The sequence below is a fragment of the Triticum urartu genome, chromosome 5A (assembly GCF_056163025.1).
Source record: "Triticum urartu cultivar PI428250 chromosome 5A, HENAU_Tu73, whole genome shotgun sequence".
Classification (NCBI taxonomy): Eukaryota; Viridiplantae; Streptophyta; class Magnoliopsida; order Poales; family Poaceae; genus Triticum; species Triticum urartu.
The window spans coordinates 9,826,726-9,846,458 of NC_141877.1; the positions used below are offsets into that span (position 1 = coordinate 9,826,726).

The window sequence follows — 19,733 nt, forward strand, 5'->3', positions numbered from 1 at the left end:
TTGTTTATTGAATCTTCTAATCTCCAGAATCAAGGGGTAAAGCCCACGAACGCATCTACCTCGATATAGCACCTTCTTCGTTGCCTGATCCTTGATCAAAAAGAAGTAAGGGTGAAACTCAAGGAAGACATTGTTGTCAATGGCAATGCGATGAACGGAAAGAAGACTTTTTGAAGCACTGGGAACATGCAAAAAATTTCTGATATGAATTTTTCGAAGAGGGGTTTTAATGATTGAGTGACCAACGTGACTAATTTTCATACCTTCTCCACTTGCTGTGTGGATGTGATCTTTGCCACGGTACTTGTCGCGCATGGTCACCTTTTCCAGCTCTCCGGTGATGTGGTTCGTGGCGCCGCTGTCGACATACCAGTTGGTGTCGACGCCGTAGGAGCCATCAGCGACTCCGGCCACCTTCTCGTCCTGGGAGGAGTCATCTTCATCCTCCTCAAAACGGTTCCAGCAATCCTTTGCCGAGTGTCCCGGCTTGCCACAGATTTGGCACCTGATTGTGTCAGGGCGTGATCTGTTGTTGGAGGAGTTGCTGCGCCGGCCTCGGTTGTTGGTGAAGGAAGGCCGGCCGCCGCGGGTGTTGTTGGCGCCGTTGCTGTTGCCGGTGCCAGCGCCCTTGCCCTTGCCGTTCCGAGGCGGCCCGCGGTAGCGAGAGCCTCTGCCCCGACCATGAGTGGCGACGTTGGCTGATGACTTGAAGCCACCTCCCACGCCAGCTCCCTGGAAGAGAGCCACCCGCTGGTCGAAATTGCTCATTTGCCCGAACAGCTCGTCGAGGGTGACCAGGGTGGTGCGGGCGTCGAGGGCGGACACCAACGGCTGGTACTCCATGTCAAGCGCATTGAGGATGTACGAGATTAACTCACCCTCCTGCAACGGCTTGCCAGCCGCGGCGAGCTCATCGGCAAGCCCCCGCATGTGCGCGAAGAAGGTTGCGACCGATTGCGTTCCTTTCTGCGCATTTGTGAGGGCGGCGCGGATGTTGTTGATGCGGGACAGCGACGTCGATGAGAACATGCTCGCCAACGCCGTCCAGAGTTCGCGTGCATGCGCGATGGAGGTGACCTGCAGTAGCACCTCTTTGGACAGGTTATTCACAAGATAACCGAGTACCTGCTGATCCTCGCGGAACCAGACGGCGTGAAGTGGATTTGGGATGGTTTCCTCCTTTCCATCCTTGTCCTTGCTGACGACGAACTCGGCTGGCTTCGCCACGCTTCCATCAACATACCCGAAGACTCCAGCTCCTCTCAGCTGCGGCGTGATCTGGGTGCGCCAGAGGATATAGTTGGTGCGGGTGAGGCGCTCGGTGATCTGGCCGGAGAGGGGGGAGGGGGTGGCGGCAGATGAGGCCATGGCAGGAAGCGGCGATCGAGAGGAGGAAAAACTAGATGGGAAGAGTTAGGCTCTGATACCATGTGGAGGAACGTCGTACCCATCCTGGGCGACGGTTGCGTGTTTATATAGCCAGGTCGCGACCTCTTGATATAGCGTACAAAGTTGGTTCAGATTACAACTTGGAGAAGAAGGGATAGAGGAGGTTACAAAGATAAACGCATATGAGCTAGATCCTAGTCTATCTTCGGTTGGAAACCTCCTGGCGATGGTTATCTGAACCTGTCACGTACAGCACTAGGCGTGACCAATATTTCGTTCAACATGCATATCTTCATGAGAGGAGAAGATGCAGCAACAACGGACTAACTAAACTGGTATTTGAACAATATTTCAATTTGGTAAAGATGCAGAAACAATAGACAAACCAGATTGGTAAATAAACCATGCTCATGCTAAAAAAATGTTCAACAAATGCCAAGTAATTATGCCAAAATAATGCTATAACTAAATAGCAGCCCCCCCGACGGATGCTTGCGACTCCTCGACGGATGTCGTTCTTCTTTGCAGTTGCGGGTTTCATGTCGGTGGCCAGGTTGGCCGGTGGTGCCCATGTCATATGGGTTGACTTGTATCGGTTTTAGCCTAGTTTTCCGTCAATTAACCAGACAATTCTCTTCTTCTTAATCAATGAAAATGGCAAGTCTTTTTCCTCGTTTCAAAAAAAAAATAGCAGCCCCTGAAGTACCCCCTACTCTCAAGCTGTACAAAGTGTCAATATGCATACTTTGAGAAGTGCTTAGAACGTGTCGTGGCAAAGAAGAGTCACGGAGTGCAGACGTAGTAGTGTGCATCAAATTATGTGAAATATAGAATCCTTGCAAACCTAAAAAGAAAATAATATTACTAAGATGGAAGTACTGTAGAAAGGGCAGTGCAGCAGTGGAATTGACGACCTAAGGAGAAATAGATAATGAGAAACTCACGTCCTCTAGTCTTCATCAATGTATTAGACGAGAGTACGGCATCACCTCCTCGACCATTGTCACATCAACTCATCCAGATCCATAAAGCCTTAAAATTGCACCTGGAAATGCACGCAAGAGGGTAAGAGGCATGCTAACTTGAAAAACAAAGAAAAATGGAAGCTGCAATATAACTGCATATTTGTACAGCAAGCCGCAACTAATAATTAAATACAGTGCCTTGTAAGTTCAGCGCCGAATAAATACTTATCTCTCGTGGCGTAGAAAAATAAGATGAAAATGTGCGAAAAAGGAAAAGATAATATGAAAACTTAGAGAGGCTCAAAAGATAAAGAAGGAAAGATGTGGCATTATAATTGTTATAAGATCAGAAGGTAAACTTAACCAAACCAAAAATAGAAGTGATGCCAAAAAAATCTTCATTGAGTGTTGCAACAATTCACACATAACTTCAATCAACCACTATGATACTGATATACATCATATAACAAATTGTGATTGATTATGTCACACACACTTCTAGTGAGACTAAACCTGAGCCGGTAGTATCTGAACAATGTTCACCCACCCTTACATCTCAGAACAGTACTCTAGATATTATACCGAAAATGATGCCCAATAAAATTCATGCAATGGCACACTTGTCGCTGTCAAGAAAATTTATAGCTTGCCACCGTAGCAAAACAGGCCCATCTTCTCAGATAAAACTGTATTAGTAGATGAGATGCCATCTCACAAATAGTATCCAGAATAAGCAGTGCAACCACGTAACCTGATGTGAAGGCTTTCATTATTGCTCCAATATACATACAAGCTAATGAAGCACACTAAGAGGCGCTATTTTAAAAAGGAATAGTAGGAAGCCCCCAGGTTTGCTGATGTGGATAATAATATGTAAACGGGAAATAAGAAAAACTCATCATTATGAACCTGAACTGAACTATTCGCCTACCGAAATGTATGGATGGACTGTGATTTACACAATCGTGTTTCTTCAATAGGAAAAAGGCATGGCAAACACTTCTTAACTCAAACTGAAACAATATTATGTAAAAGAAAAATCAGGCTTAACAATTGCTAATTTTGTTAGAAGAAGTTGAGGGAACAGAGGAGTGCTCATTGTTGTGTAAACAATCAAGCTTGGACCCAATGTTTCAATGAACAAATTCAAAAGTAGTAAATAGGAGCTCATTTCGTTCGCCAGAAAAAGCTGGTTCATCTTCCAGCGAATGTTCTGCTCACCAAAAATAACTTTTCTGGATGATGAGACAATCAGCAACTTGATCCCCAAATTTCTGCAACAACAAGAATTCTATAATTCAGTAGTAAAAACACAAAAAGAACACAAGGCAAGCGGATGCGCTTGTGCTGCACCTACAGTGTTGTTGCTGGAGACAAGAGATAAACTACTGGCCAAGGAGGAGAGAAGAGAATCTATGGCCACGGCAAGCAGGATAGAAGGCGACGGCGAGTTCGGGACATGGCTACAGAGGAAAGTGGGAAGGGAAGCATTATGTAGTACCTCTGGGCATAGGAAAGGTTTGCGACTTTACCAGCCATGAATGAATAATAGACCATGATTGAGAGCTTGAAGGAGAGGAGAACAGTTTCCAGCAGACGAGGCGTCTGCCATTATCACCCTCGGTCCCTCGCCCCGTGCGCCTCGGATGATCCCGTACCACACCTCTGTCACACGCTGGATTGGATCGGCTCGACCCGGATCCCGCTCAAATCCCTCACCTCACCTCAAGGGGACTGACACACACCGACCGTCTTCACTGGATCGAGAACTAGCCGCTCCTCTCTGCGGTTCGATCGAGATTGGAGTCAATGTTGCGCCTCGATCGGGATTTGATTAGGGTTTCCAGGTCATGAGTGGGATGGACCTCACGGGGTCGCTCGTAGGCCCCAAGCCCAGAAGCGGACCTCCTTTCAATGGTTTGGCAGCTCGCGAAAGCCCAATGCACCACAGGCCTCCGTTTCGGCCCCTGGAGCAGCAGCCCACAGGACAGCCGGGCCAGTTAACACAGATCGTGGAAAAAAAAAGACCGCCACACGCATGAAATCGGACGGCCAGAAATTCTCAGATCGAGAAAACGGACGGCCGAAAACGCAAATTATTGTGGGAGCTCGGTTTGGGTGCGGTTATACTGTCCTTAATATGTACACTTAATCAGACGTTATTTGTACTAAGTCTTTGTAGCTACATCTTTTATTTTAACTTTTACCATTTTACCTTTCCACTGTAAGTTGCCTGGCAAGTTCACATTCCTTCATTTTCAATCAACTCTTCGTTGAAAACTTGCATCACTTTATCAGTCACTGCGACAATTAAATGCACTGTCCAGTAAATTTAATGAGTATGGACAGCTTTTTACTGTTGGCATATACGCAAAGCGTTGTATTGTGAAATTGATGTCAATTTATTGAAAAGTTGCACTAATCCCCAAACAAACGACGAGTGGCTTCGATTCTGGTGGGTGTCGTCGCCGTGTGCTCTTCGTCTGCATCCATTTGCAATGTGATTATCCATGCATATTAATGTTGCTTCATACTTCAGACATTTACATGTGCACAATAACTGTCCCTTCTGGCTACGATGTAAAGAGTACAAATTATTTCTACCTTTACACGTATGCAGTGTTGGTCCTAGAGACGAGGCTTGATGTTTTATATCTCAAAGAAACCAAACCAAGTACTCTGTTCCCTGTTCGATTTCAAATCTTGTTTTATATTGTATAGTGTAAAAGGGTGAAAGTTTGTTCAATTAAGTAGTAATCTAATGATACATATACAATAGTGAATGCCCTTCAGGAGCAATGCCTCCAGTGGCTTTCTGTATGTTGAGCATTTATTTATAGTATTTTGTTGTACATATACTAATATCTATGTGCCTATGTTTCAGACTGTAAAACATGGTCATTCATAATTTTGTTATTAAGCAGTGCTTGCTGGAGATGAAAATCAAAGAGATCACACCCCATTGGTACAGGTGAGTAGTGGAGGTGTACGTTGCACTGAGGGTGAAGCAGTGGCTGAAAGTTACGACTGGTTTTCTGTGCTTCACAAGCTGCTTTGTAGCAAAGTTAAATACTCTGTTTTTTACAGTGAGGGGAGATACTCAGTTTTTTTATGGAAGATACTCTGCTTTGTGGCTGGGGGAGCGTGTTATTTCGGTCCTATTCTTGTACATCTAAGCTTAATAACAATTGATTACGCTCTCTGTTGATTTTCGCGACGTAACCTTTTTTTAGGCTAACCACATCGCTACATAGTCTTGATGACGTGTTCTTCTGTGTTGAGGCCCGTATGCTTCATGAGGTGATTGATTTTTTAAGAATAAAGAAAAAACATCCATGTGCAAAGGACATATATGGTCCAAGCTATTATGTGGAGAAGCTAAGGCTAGGGTAGGAAGAGAAAGTAGAAATTGAAGAAATAGTGGCAAATAAACGAAAGAAGATGATCAGATATTCTGATGATACATTGTTTTTTGAAAATTGTCATGGTTATGTGTCCTTGTGATTGCAATGTTTTAGCCAAAGTTCTTTTATTCATGCATCACTTGTATTGTGCATAGATGGCCAAAAACACATATATTTATAAGCTAATGTTGTAACAAAAATCCCCCCGCTAACAAACATAAGCACCATATTCAAATCCACGTTGTATCTCTTCAGGAATAGCGCCACCTCTTAAGTTTTTTCCCGTGACAACGCACAGGCATCCAACTAGTATGATTTATAACAGGGAGATGTTTACCTTTTACAATGTCCTCTCCACGATCCGATACAATTGCAGTCAAGTTTCTAGTTCTCGGACAAAGTTTGGTAGCATCAAATATTTTCACCTGTAAAGCAATCCGTAGAATTAAATGTACCAAAACACATTTTCAATAGTGCTATGGTCGGTATTAATCGTAGTTACAACAGAGTTTACTTACCGAAACATCTTTTTCAGTATTCAATTTCTTTCTTTGATCAAAATGATCCCAACATAAGTCTATCAACATGCTTTCCAACTGCCAAAATCACAAAAGTCAAGAGTGTCACATAAAAAATATGGAAAATATACCCTACAAGCAGGTGCACTCACCCTCACACCTCTCCCTCACAGGAGATTCTTTCTTGTTCTGTGATTTTTGAAATACATAATGACTACAACTCTAAAGATATTTCATATAAAAATCACCTCCACTAAAAATCCTTGTTCTGTGATTTCTGAAATATACAATGGCTACAACTCTAAAGATATTTGAATCAAAAGCATCTCCACTAAAATAGCATACGATAATCCATACTCTACGCTGTAATATCAAATGAACAATTTTATATACTCCCTTTAAAAGACACTAGTAGAAAACAGGGCTATGGTCCAGGCCGGCTCAGCCCATTAGTCCCGGTTCGTTCGTGTGCCCAGGGGGCCAGCCAGGCCACGTGGGCCATTGGTCCCGGTTCGTCTGGACCTTTTGGTCCCGATTGGGGGGACGAACCGGGACCAATGGGCCTCCCTCCTGGCCCACCACCATTGGTCCCGGTTGGTGGCTTGAACCAGGACCAAAGGCTCCCCTTTAGACCCGGCCCATGTCACCAACCGGGACCAATGAGGTGCCTATATATACCCCCTCGCGCAAGAGCAGAGCACAGTGCTCTATTTTTTCTGGCCGAGGGGGAGAGGGCTTTGTGGTGCTCTAGCTCACCTCCTATGCACATGAGGTGTTCGATGGAATGCCTGAGCCACACTACTTAAGCTTTCTCCTCTCGAAGCTCGACCTCCAAGCTCCATTTTCCTCGAGATTTGTCTAGATTTAGCGGTCCGTCACGCCCCGTCCCCGTCTTCACCGCCGTCGATCACCCGCGCCGATCTCATCACCGACACCACCGTGGTGAGCCTCTTGTTCTTATCTTCTTTCTGAAAGGAAAAATATTCTTACTTGTATGTTTAGATAGATACTTGTATCATTTTCTTACATTTATTATTGCATCTTATATAGTGCGATGGTTTTGGTATCCGCCCCCGTCGGCCCTCGTCCTGTCTATGATTCGGATTTGGTATGTATATTATCTTTATAACTATTGGTTCATTTATTGTTTATGAAAATTATGCCGACCAACGTGACATAGATTTTATTTATCTAGGATGTATGTGAATTGGAAATGCCAACCGACCCTATTGTCGAGAGGTTAAATTTAGTTGAAGAAGAAAACAATTTGTTGAAGGAAAAAATAAAAAAAAAATTGAGGAGGAGAAGATGATATTGGAGTTGCATGTGCGGATGTCGTCGATGATCACAAGATCAAGATGGATGCAATGCGCTTGAAGATTAGAAAGATTAGAAAATATGCCATTCATACCGAGGCTTGGTATCATTATGCCGTTGGATCAATTGTTACCTTGGTTGCGATTATGATCGCATTTGTTTTCGCATTGAAATGTTTTACATAGTTTCAATGTATGGTTTAATTAATTAGATGCTCTGGAGAGCTATATGTTATTAGATGAGAACTATGTATGCACTTTGGTTTTAATGTGATGATGAACTTCTATTAATTTGGACACTTAATTATATATAATCCACGCAGATGAACCGGCAATGGATGTACGGTGACAGACACACCCGCGAGTACATTAAGGGCGTGCATGAGTTTCTCGATGCGGCTGAGGCAAACAAGCAGAATGGTTTTATGTGTTGTCCATGCACTGAATGTGGGAATACGAGGTCTTACTCTAACCGGAAAATCCTTCACTCCCACCTGCTTTACAAGGGTTTCATGCCACACTATAATGTTTGGACGAGGCACGGAGAAATAGGGGTTATGATGGAAGACGGCGAAGAAGAAGAGTACGATGACAACTATGTGCCCCCTGAATACGGTGATGCTGCAACGGGGGGAGCTGGTGAAGATCAAGAGGAACCAGACGATGTGCCCAATAATGCTGCCACGGGTGAAGCTGCTGAAGATCAAGAAGAACCAGACGATGTGCCCGATGATGATGATCTCCGCCGGGTCATTGTCGATGCAAGGACGCAATGCATTAGTCAAAAGGCACTACAACAGGAACCCCCCTATAGCAACGCATTTTTCCGTATCTATAAGTCCATATATGCGTTGTTAGTGTCTTTACCAACGGTTTATGATGCGTTTCCTTATCCGGCGTTGCTAACGCATAATGCAACGCTTATATTATCGTTGGTAAAAGGGACCGTTGCAAGAATACAACACATAAAACAGACTTGTGCAACGCTTCTATGCGTTGGTGATTATTGTATAGGAAACAAAATCCCAGGGCTTGGCAACGGAGCATTTGCAACACTTTAAGTGTTGGTTCATATATAATGTGAATAATATTAATTTTTATACATATTGCTTTTAATTAAATTAGTGCTTCACATAATGGTGATAAGTATGAATTTCAAGTAAAGAAAACAAGAGAATATACTCGTGGGAGGAAGAATCATATATTAGATAAAATTGTTGGATTACAATAGTGGATATTACACAAGGAAAATCATCCAAATGGATATATAATCTAAATGTTTTCTTGACGACGAAACTTAAATTGAAAGCATCCATCAACATCCCTACAACTTAACTAAAACACAATCGACGAACATCGTCCAGTAGGAACATCATACCTACAACTTAATTGAAATTGAAACCATCCGTCTTCATCATAATGAAGAGGAACATCATCATAATCATCATTGTAGTATACTTGCCACACACACCCATAGAATCATCCATTTATCTTTTGAATACAAACAAAAAAACAAAATGAACTGTTAACACACAATGCATTGACATGATGCAAGTACGGATAGAGGCAGGATATTAGTCACTTACAAAGCTTGACATGCAAAAACAAATCTGCATTTCCAAGAGTTGCAGTTTTTTCGACTTTGTACCCAATCTTCAGTTTGCACAAGTGTCATATCGACATGCACTACCCAGAATTCATTAGTAATTTCAGCACCGTCAAGTTCAAATTTAGGATCACAACTTACTGTAGCAAGAGTTACGTCTTTGTTATGATTTTTAAGGCTCATTAAAAATACTTATGTTCCTTCCTGTTAGAGAAAATCAAACTTACCATTAGCAGAATCATGTCAAGCAAAATAATTAATAGAAATGTCACACATAACAGAAAAGGTTGAGAGTCCAAGACATGACGTGCCTATTAAAGTGATATAGAAACAATTGACATTATTTTTATTTTTGTTTTTGCAATCCATCAGTACATGTCCTCATGATGAATCAGAAACATGGAAGTATATATAAAGTGGCCATAGGCTACAAATTTACTTCTCTTTTCCCCATGGTGTGTATTCTTCCTTGTAAAGAAAAAACACATCAAGAGAATAAAGGAGTGAGACTACGGATGTAGGCAAGATAGTATAAAGAGGAAGCACGAACCACAAAAGAAGCAGCTAGAATTTGGCAAACCAGCAGACAGAACCGTGTATGTATATGTCGCTAATAATAGGAGAAGGAGACACCAATCAAATTCCAAAAGCCAAGTGAATAAATGGAAAAGATCCATGGTTTTATATTCCTGGAACACAATCTAGTTCAGCTATCTTTAAAAAGTACAGAAGTCAGATAAGTTGTAATAGGTGTGGAATTTTATCTAACATGTCACTTGACTAAATAAGTACTACTTGTCTCAGCGTAGTTTTATTAGATTTATTTCCCTTCTACTGTATTTAGGGGTTACACAGTGAACAATTTCTGTTCATAAATCATAAGTAAATCGCAAGATCTGCTTGCATTAAAAAATTGATATGACATGCAGCTCACATAAACATCTTTTTAAATGGCAAGCATAGCTCGTGGTAGATGTGCTCAATAATATTTTTCAGAGTTCTGTGACAAGCAATAGTGATTGATCACCAGATTACCTTCCTTTTGCTCTTGAACTCCAACTGTAGTGGGGAGAAAGCCTTATGCAGCTGAGTGCTAATGTCACCAGATGCTAATGGATGATAATGCGGAGAACTATGGATCAGAAGCCCTCAGATCCGACAAGTACTCAGCTTTGCCATGCTCTGCACCGATGTCCTTCTCCCACAGTGTTGCGGCAGCCTACTCGACCGAGCTGCGTAAAGCTGTCAAGCTGCTCCTCGGTTTGTAGTAGCAGAGAGCATAGAGATCTAAATGGTCTTTTAAGAGAATGAAATATGTAAAAAAAGTTACTGAACTATGCCTCAAATAAAATAGAGGGAGAAAGTTTTGGGGTCATGTCCATTTTATTCAGTGCTTGAGTGCGACTGCATTTCTCTGTACCATGGAAAGATAGGGGAGGCATGGCCCAGTCAACTGTGTTTTGCAGCTATAAGCAAACTTTCTAATAGTATATAATTGGGTGAGAGGAGAGTTAGACCAACACTTCGTATTATGTGTAAATCAATAAGTTATGTACGATTTATTCCTCGGGAGCATACGGAAACTTACTTTTCCCATACACCATTTCAAAAATCCACCATATATATTTCGACATGTACTTCCAAACCCCTGCCTGCATTATGAAATTTGTCGGCCTCAGAAAAGTATGAGTAAAGAGAAGACATAAGTTCGCTAGCTTATTATTTAGTAAAATGTAGTAATATCGCTGCTATATCATCAAGAAAACACCACAAACACTATGTTGCTGCATGATGTATCAGTACAGAGTACAGACCTTGCTACTGAAGAAAGTTCTCCATAATCTTCATTCACATTCATCAGCTTTACGAGGGTGAAAACTGCAAACAATATTCAAATTAGCAATGTGTGTTGTCTGCCATTATATTTGTATGAAAGTGAAAGCATTCTTAGCATGCTTATGAGCAAATAATAAAAGTAGTAGTGGACAATCATTTTTTTTGTGTGCTGGACAGCTATATCAAACTTCAAGATATGAATAAATAATAAATCTTCCTAGAGAGCAAGCATGCTGAGAAGTGTTATCAATCAGGGCAAAACAAGACTCATGATTTCCTTCAACAAAAGTTGTTTATGATATGAAAACTGAACCAATGAACCATGGACAGATATTATCTTTATTCAGAGGAATATAAATGCCAGTCCTTTTATTGCGTTGAAAACTAAAATAGCAGCATACATACATGAATCATCTATCACAAGTATATCAGTATCATAACTACCAAAGCTTCTCCCAAAATGTGAACCATTAATTTTTATAAGCACAGTAGGCCAGAATGTGCACTGCTTGTGCAATTCAATGATATTTACCCAAAGTATGATGAACTTCTCACCAGAGTACCTACAATGCTTGGAATCCAGCTAGTAGCAGGTGAACAAAATTCAATGGACGCCATGGGCTTCCAACATTATTCCATTGGACTGCACATGAAATAACATTCTCAATTTTAAATCTGGCAAGGGGAACATTGTACTGAACAACACACTTGGTGCCAAGATAAAAAAAATTAGATTATAAGGTATGCTGATTCGAGTGACCATCCACGGAAATTAAACTTATCTGTTGTATTGGTGCATTATCTATTTGAAATTTCAGTGGCCGTGACATATTTTTTGACAATGACAACCTTAATCTCTAACATAACATGTCCACTTTATCCAGGATGCTACAACTAAGCAATATGTGGACACTGAATACCACGACAATCATGTATGAGTCTCTGGTTTTAAGTCATATACCTAATGGATGAAGAACAAAAGGCACAAATCATAAGCTTAAGTAACTTCTTGGCTCGCCTGCCAAACAAACATACAGAAGCTTACCTCCATGAGACCGTGACCATGAACTCAGGTGCAGAAACAACCGCAGAATTTTCTTAAGCCCAGACGGGTCTTCGCGGCTCTCAATAGTCAAGACCATCATGCAGGAACACCGGATAAACAAATCAAACTCTTTGGCCGCCACCTTCTCTGCGTACCTAGGGCTCAAACATTTGTTCCTGCCATTCATGGGCTTGTGATTCAAAAATATTTTCTCAAACTTGGTGGGCAGGCTTGAGCAGATTCATGGCCATACCTTGGATTCACCAATGGTCGCAGGGGAGGGGTGACGAGGGGCGGCGCGCCGGGTTGCAGAGTCACAGGGGAGTGGTGCTGGCGGCATGCCGGGACAGAGGAGAGGACCACAGGGGAGTGGTGACGAGGGGCGGCGCACCGGGATGCGGGGTTGTAGGGAAGTGGTGCAGGCGGCTGCCGGGATGGAGGACCGCAGGGGAGTGAAGAGGGGGTGGCGCACCGGGATGCGGGTTGGTCACAGCCGCGAGGGCCGGCGGCCGGCATGGGAGCCTAAGGCATAGGGGAGGCTGGGGACAGAACGACCTAGGTTATTCGTGAAAGCCAATTTGGGCCGGGCTATTACAAGAACGAGGCCGGGCTTGGGTAGTGCGCTAGGATTTACTTGTACTACAATAGGGTCACGAGGTGCAACTGTACAACGCATATTGTGTAATGCTTATATGCGTATCTATGGTGAATTTTGCAACATACAGTTAAAACGTTGGAGCATATGTGTTGCTTTATAGAGGGTATCCTTGTAGTGAGGAGAAGCTGAAGTTCGATCGCATGTTAGAGGATCACAAAAAAGGGTTATACCCCAATTGCGAAGATGGCAACACAAAGCTCGGTACCGTACTGGAATTGCTGCAGTGGAAGGCAGAGAATGTTGTGGCTGACAAAGGATTTGAGAAGCTACTGAAAATATTGAAGAAGAAGCTTCCAAAGGATAACGAATTGCCCGACAGTACATACGCAGCAAAGAAGGTCGTATGCCCTCTAGGATTGGAGGTGGAGAAGATACATGCATGCCCTAATGACTGCATCCTCTACCGCGGTGCATACAAGGATCTGAACGCATGCCCGGTATGCGGTGCGTTGCGGTATAAGATCAGACGAGATGATCCTGGTGATGTTGACGGCGAGCCCCTCAGGAAGAGGGTTCCTATGAAGGTGATGTGGTATGCTCCTATAATACCACGGTTGAAACGTCTGTTCAGAAACTGAGAGCATGCCAAGTTGATGCGATGGCACAGTGAGAACCGAAAGAAAGATGGGAAGTTGAGAGCACCCGCTGACGGGTCGCAGTGGAGAAAAATCGAGAGAAAGTACTGGGATGAGTTTGCAAAGGACCCAAGGAATGTATGGTTTGCTTTAAGCGTGGATGGCATTAATCCTTTCGGGGAGCAAAGCAGCAATCACAGCACCTGGCCCGTGACTCTATGTATTTATAACCTTCCTCCTTGGATGTGCATGAAGCGGAAGTTCATTATGATGCCAGTTCTCATCCAAGGCCCTAAGCAACCTGGCAACGAAATTGATGTGTACCTAAGGCCATTAGTTGAAGAACTTTTACAGCTGTGGAATGGAAACGGTGTACATACGTGGGATGAGCACAGACAGGAGGAATTTAACCTTAAGGCGTTGCTGTTCGTGACCATCAACGATTGGCCCGCTCTCAGTAACCTTTTAGGACAGACAAACAAAGGATACCACGCATGCACGCACTGTTTAGATGACACTGAAAGTATATACCTGGACAAATGCAGGAAGAATGTGTACCTGGGCCATCGTCGATTTCTTCCGACCAACCATCAATGTCGAAAGAAAGGCAAGCATTTCAAAGGCGAGCCAGATCACCGGAAGAAGCCCGCCATGCGCACCGGTGATCACGTGCTTGCTATGGTCAATGATTTACACTACGTAATCTTTGGAAAGGGTCCCGGTGGACTAGCTGTTCCGAATGATGCTGAGAGACACGCACCCATGTGGAAGAAGAAATCTATATTTTGGGACCTACCCTACTGGAAAGACCTAGAGGTCCGCTCCTCAATCGACGTGATGCACGTGACGAAAAACCTTTGCGTGAACCTGTTAGGCTTCTTGGGCGTGTATGGGAAGACAAAAGATACACCTGAGGCACGGGAGGACCTGCAACGTTTGCACGAAAAAGACGGCATGCCTCCGAAGCAGTATAAAGGTCCTGCCAGCTACGCTCCTACGAAAGAAGAGAAAGAAATCTTCTTTGAATGTCTGCTCAGTATGAAGGTCACGACTGGCTTCTCGTCGAATATAAAGGGAATAATAAATATGCCAGAGAAAAAGTTTCAGAACCTAAAGTCTCATGACTGCCACGTGATTATGACGCAACTGCTTCCGGTTGCATTGAGGGGGCTTCTACCGGAAAACGTCCGATTAGCCATTGTGAAGCTATGTGCATTCCTCAATGCAATCTCTCAGAAGGTGATCGATCCAGAAATCGTACCAAGGCTAAGGACTGATGTGGCGCAATGTCTTGTCAGTTTCGAGCTGGTGTTCCCACCATCCTTCTTCAATATCATGACACACGTCCTAGTTCAACTAGTCGACGAGATTGTCATCCTGGGGCCCGTATTTCTACACAATATGTTCCCCTTTGAGAGGTTCATGGGAGTCTTAAAGAAATATGTCCGTAATTGCGCTAGGCCAGAAGGAAGCATCTCCATGGGCCATCAAACAGAGGATGTTATCGGGTTTTGTGTTGAATTCATTCCTGGCCTAAACAAGATAGGTCTCCCTAAATCGCGGTATGAGGGGAGACTGACTGGAAAAGGCACTCTTGGAAGAGACTCAATAATATGCAGGGACGGATATTCTTGGTCTCAAGCACACTACACAGTTCTACAGAACTCTACCTTGGTGACCCCGTATGTCGATGAACACAAGAACAGTCTGCACTCCAAACACCCGGAGCAGTGCGACGACTGGATTACATGTGAACACACTAGGACTTTCAGCAGTTGGTTGGAAACACGTCTCAGAGGTGACAACACTGTTTGTGATGAGTTGTACTTGTTGTCCAGGGGACCATCTTTGACTGTATTGACTTACAAAGGATACGAGATAAATGGGAATACATTTTACACGATCGCCCAAGATCAAAAGAGCACAAACCAAAATAGCGGTGTCCGCTTTGATGCAGCAACCGAGAGCGGAAAGGATACATATTATGGTTACATAGTGGACATATGGGAACTTGACTACGGACCTGATTTTAATGTCCCTTTGTTTAAGTGCAAATGGGTCAATCTGTTAGGCGGCGGGGTACAGGTAGACCCATAGTACGGAATGACAACAGTGGATCTGAAAAATCTTGGGTACACTGACGAACCGTTCGTCCTAGCCAATGATGTGGCACAGGTTATCTATGTGAAGGACATGTCTACCAAACCGAGAAAAAGAAAAGATAAGGAAGCGAATACATCATATGATGAGCCAAAGCGCCACATAGTTCTTTCAGGAAAAAGGGACATCCTGGGAGTGGACGGCAAGACAGACATGTCTGAAGATTATGAAAAGTTTCATGAAATTCCTCCCTTCAATGTCAAGGCTGACCCAAGCATCCTGATAAACAATGAAGATTATCCATGGTTACGGCGCAATAAGCAAATGACACAAGCGAAGAAAAAGTGAAGGCTTTCTCCCGCAACTATTATGATGATACCATGCCAAATTTGTAACAGACGAACATGCTACCATTGTCCGTTTTGTACATGCACATGCTATGTGCGTGAAATTATGATACCATCCCAACTTTCAACTTTTTCAGAGTTCATTTGAAATGCTTTCATGTCTTATGGTTCGAAACTTTTATACTTCGAAAGTGATTGTCCATTTTGTATACGAAGTGCATCAAGTTTTTGTCGTAACCCTCTCTACTTTCTGGAACATGCTATGTGGGTGAAATGATGATACCATGCCAACTTTCAACCTTTTCAGAGTTCATTTTGAAATGCTTTCCAATTTCAGAGTCATTTAGCTCAAAGAATGAATTAATAGCAAACAGAATAAACTACAAAACTTTTATGAAAATAAAAACAATCAATTAAAATATTATGTTATGATCAACTAAAATAAAACTATAATATTCTTCAATAGCAAAAAGAATATAATTTTTGTGACCTAAAATCAAACTATAAGTATTTAATTGTAAGTATAAATAAAAAATAAATAGCAAAGAAGAAAAAAAATTCTATTTTTATAGTAAAGTTATTCATAAACTAGTGATTCACACACATTTTTAAAAATTCAAATTTAAACTATTCAAAATTTAAAACTAATGGTACTAACAGAAAGTTTATAATTTTTGTGACCTAAAAGCAAAAAGAAATCACTAAAAAACTGTAAGTATTTAGTTGTAAGTAGAAATAAAAAATAAATAGAAAAAAAATTCTATTTTTATAGTAAAGTTATTCATAAACTAGTGATTCACACAAATTTTTCAAAATTCAAATTTAAACTATTTAAAATTTAAAACTAATGGCACTAACAGAAATTTTATAATTTTTGTGACCTAAAAGCAAAAAGAAATCACAAAAAAACTGTAAGTATTTAGTTGTAAGTAGAAATAAAAAAATAAAAAACCAAAAAAATGTAGAAATAAAAAAGAAAAAACCAAAAAAATGCCTCCTACTGGGCCTCCACGGTACGACTAGAAACCCTACATGGGCCAGGATTCAGGCCCGCAGAAGGCCCAATAGGCCCACAGGCAGTAGCAAGTTTAGGCCCGAAAGCCTGCATTAGAGAGGAGCTCGAATGGGGAGGCACACCAGGGCTTATAAACCAGTGCCGGCGCCCTTCAGCTAGCGATGTGGGACTAAACTTTTGGGCGCGGGGCAGCACAAGGCCATTGGTCCCGGTTGGTGGCACCAACCGGGACTAAAGGGGGGCATTGGTCACGGTTCGTGGCACAAACCGTGACCAATGCCCCCCTTTAGTCCCGGTTGGTGCCACCAACTGGGACCAATGGCCTTCGCTTCCCGCCCTTTGGGCTGCCGAAAAGAGGCCTTTGGTCTCGGTTGGTGGCACCAACCGGGACTAATGCCCACCTTTGGTCCCGGTTGCTGCCATGAACCGGGACTAAAGGCTCTGCTATATAAGCCCACACTTTGGAATTTTTCACTCTCATCTTGCAGTTGCCGCCCCTGACGACGCCGACGCCGCCAGGCTGCCCCGACGCCGCCCGCCCCGGCCCGCCCCCATCGTCGCCGTCGCCCGCGCCCCTGCCCCGACGCACGCCGCCCCGGCCCGCCCCCATCGTCGCCGTCGCCCGCGCCACTGCCCCGTCGCCATCCTCACCGCCGACTCCGCGGTCCTCCTGGTCCGGCCGGCGCCCTCCCTAGCTAGCATTTTTTTCATATATATGCTTGTTTTTTATATATATGTATATATGTTCTCTGTGTATATATATATGTTCATGTATATATGCAAAAGATAGTTTTTTAGAAAAATTAGGATTTTTTCTGTTCATAGATTTTTTTGGTGATATTAGTTATTGTAAATATGAAAATGTTTGTATATTCATATGAACAATGAATTAGAAGAGGGAGAAGAAGAGGGGGTCGAGAGGGGGTCTAGGGTCGCCGAGGGGTCGAGGGTCGTCGAACATGAGAGCAGGATGAGGATAAAAAAAGAAGAGGAATAAGAAAAGAAAAAAGAGGAGAAGAAAGAATAGAGGAGAAGATCTCCTCTATTCTTTCTTCTCCTCTTTTTTTCTTCTTCTTCCTCTTTTTTTTATCGGGAACGAGGGTCGTCGAGGGTCGCTGAGCGGTAGAGGAAGAAGAGGATAAAAAAGAAGAGGAAGAAAAAAAGAGAGGGTTCGACGGTCGCCTAGGGGTCGAGGGTCGAGAGGGGGTCTAGGGTCGCCGAGAGGGGAGAGGAAGACGAGGAGAAATAAATAAGAAGAAGAAAAAAGAAGAAAAAAATAGGAGAAGAAGAAAGGAATAGAGGAGAAGAAGAGAAAAATAGAATATATATTCTATTTTCTCTTTTCTCCTCTATTCCTTTCTTCTTCTCCTATTTTTTTTTCTTTTTTTTCTTCGACACGTGGGGGGGGGTCGAGAACGTCGGACATTCATGAGAGAGGCGAGGAAGAAGGGGAAGAAGAGGGAGAAGAAGAGGAGAGGAAGAAGAGGAAGTCTTCTCCTCTATTCTTTCTTCTCTTCTTTTTTCTTCTTCTTCTTCCTCTTTATTTTATCGGGAACGAGGGTCGTCGAGAGGGTCGCCGAGCGGTAGAGGAGAAACCCTAAATAGAAAGTATCGTCGGTGTGAGATACATGTACCGTCGGTGTCGGACACTACATCCACATCCCACAAGTGGCGCGGGCTTCGACGCCCACGTCACTTGTGTGACGTGGATGTAGTGTCCGACACCGAAGGCCACATGTATCTCACACCCACGATACTTGCTAGCTATTTAGGGTTTCCTCTACCGAAAAGAAGAGGAGAAATAAATAAGAAGAAGAAAAAAGAAGAAAAAGAAGAGGAGAAGAAGAAAGGAATAGTGGAGAAGAAGAGAAAATAGAATATATTCTATTTTCTCTTCTTCTCCACTATTCCTTTCTTCTTCTCCTCTTTTTTTTCTTCTTTCTTCTTCTTCTTCTTCTTCTTCTTCTTCTTCTTCTTAATTTTTATCGGGAACGAGGGTGTCGAGGGTTCTAGGGTCGTCGAGGGTTCGAGGGGTCGAGGATCGCCGAGGGGTCAAGAGAGGTTTCCTAGTGTCAAAGTATTGAAGAAATCCATGCCTTCATCATTAGCCGGAAGTAACCAGGGCATGTTGGTACGAAGTTCTGCAAAGTTGTTCTGGAATGGAGTCCCGGATAGAATAATCCGCCTTTTGGTACGAATTCAGCAAAGGCCTTCCAAATAGCGATATTCGGAAGGCTCTTGCTGAACTTTGTACCAAAAAGCGAATTATCCTATCTGGGACTCCGTTCCAGAACAACTTTGAAGAGCTTCGTACCATCATGCACATGTTACTTTCGCCTAATGATGAAGACATGGTTTTGTTGGATCCTTTGACACTACGCAACCTCCCGACCCCTCGGCGATCCTCTCGAACATGAGAGGAAGAAGAGGATAAAAAAGAAGAGGAAGAAGAAAAAAAAAGAGGAGAAGAAAGAATAGAGGAGTTCTTCTCTATTCTTTATTCTCCTCTTTTTTTTCTTCTTCTTCCTCTATTTTTTATTGGGAACGAGGGTCGTCGAGGGACATAGATGTAGTGTCATCGTTGTCGATATATACCCCCTCCCGGTAGCTTGCTATGATTAGGTAGCTAGTTGTACATTTGGCACTAATATATCCATCTGTCATGTTTGAATAATAATTGCCATGTTGTAAATATTTGTAGAAACTATGGACACCACCCTAGACGAAGCAAAAGAAGCGTTGTTGAGGGAGATAATCGCAGAAGGAAGTGATGCCGTCTCGTACTTTCTCAACGACACCGATGGTCTGGAAGGAGAGGGTGAACAAGCTGGCTATGGTGACCTAATGCCGGTGCAAGAAGAAGAACATGAGGACGGCTCCGGTGACCCAATGCCGGTGCAAGAAGGAGACCGTGATGACGGCTCCGGTGACCGAACCGAGTCCGGCCAGGTATATATAT

At 43.1% G+C, this 19,733-nt stretch overlaps 1 pseudogene; it reads right to left on the bottom strand.

The window, feature by feature from the left end:
* Positions 1 to 317: 317 nt before the first annotated feature.
* Positions 318 to 1,029, bottom strand: LOC147967445 (uncharacterized; annotated as a pseudogene).
* Between the last annotated feature and the right edge of the window lie 18,704 nt (positions 1,030 to 19,733).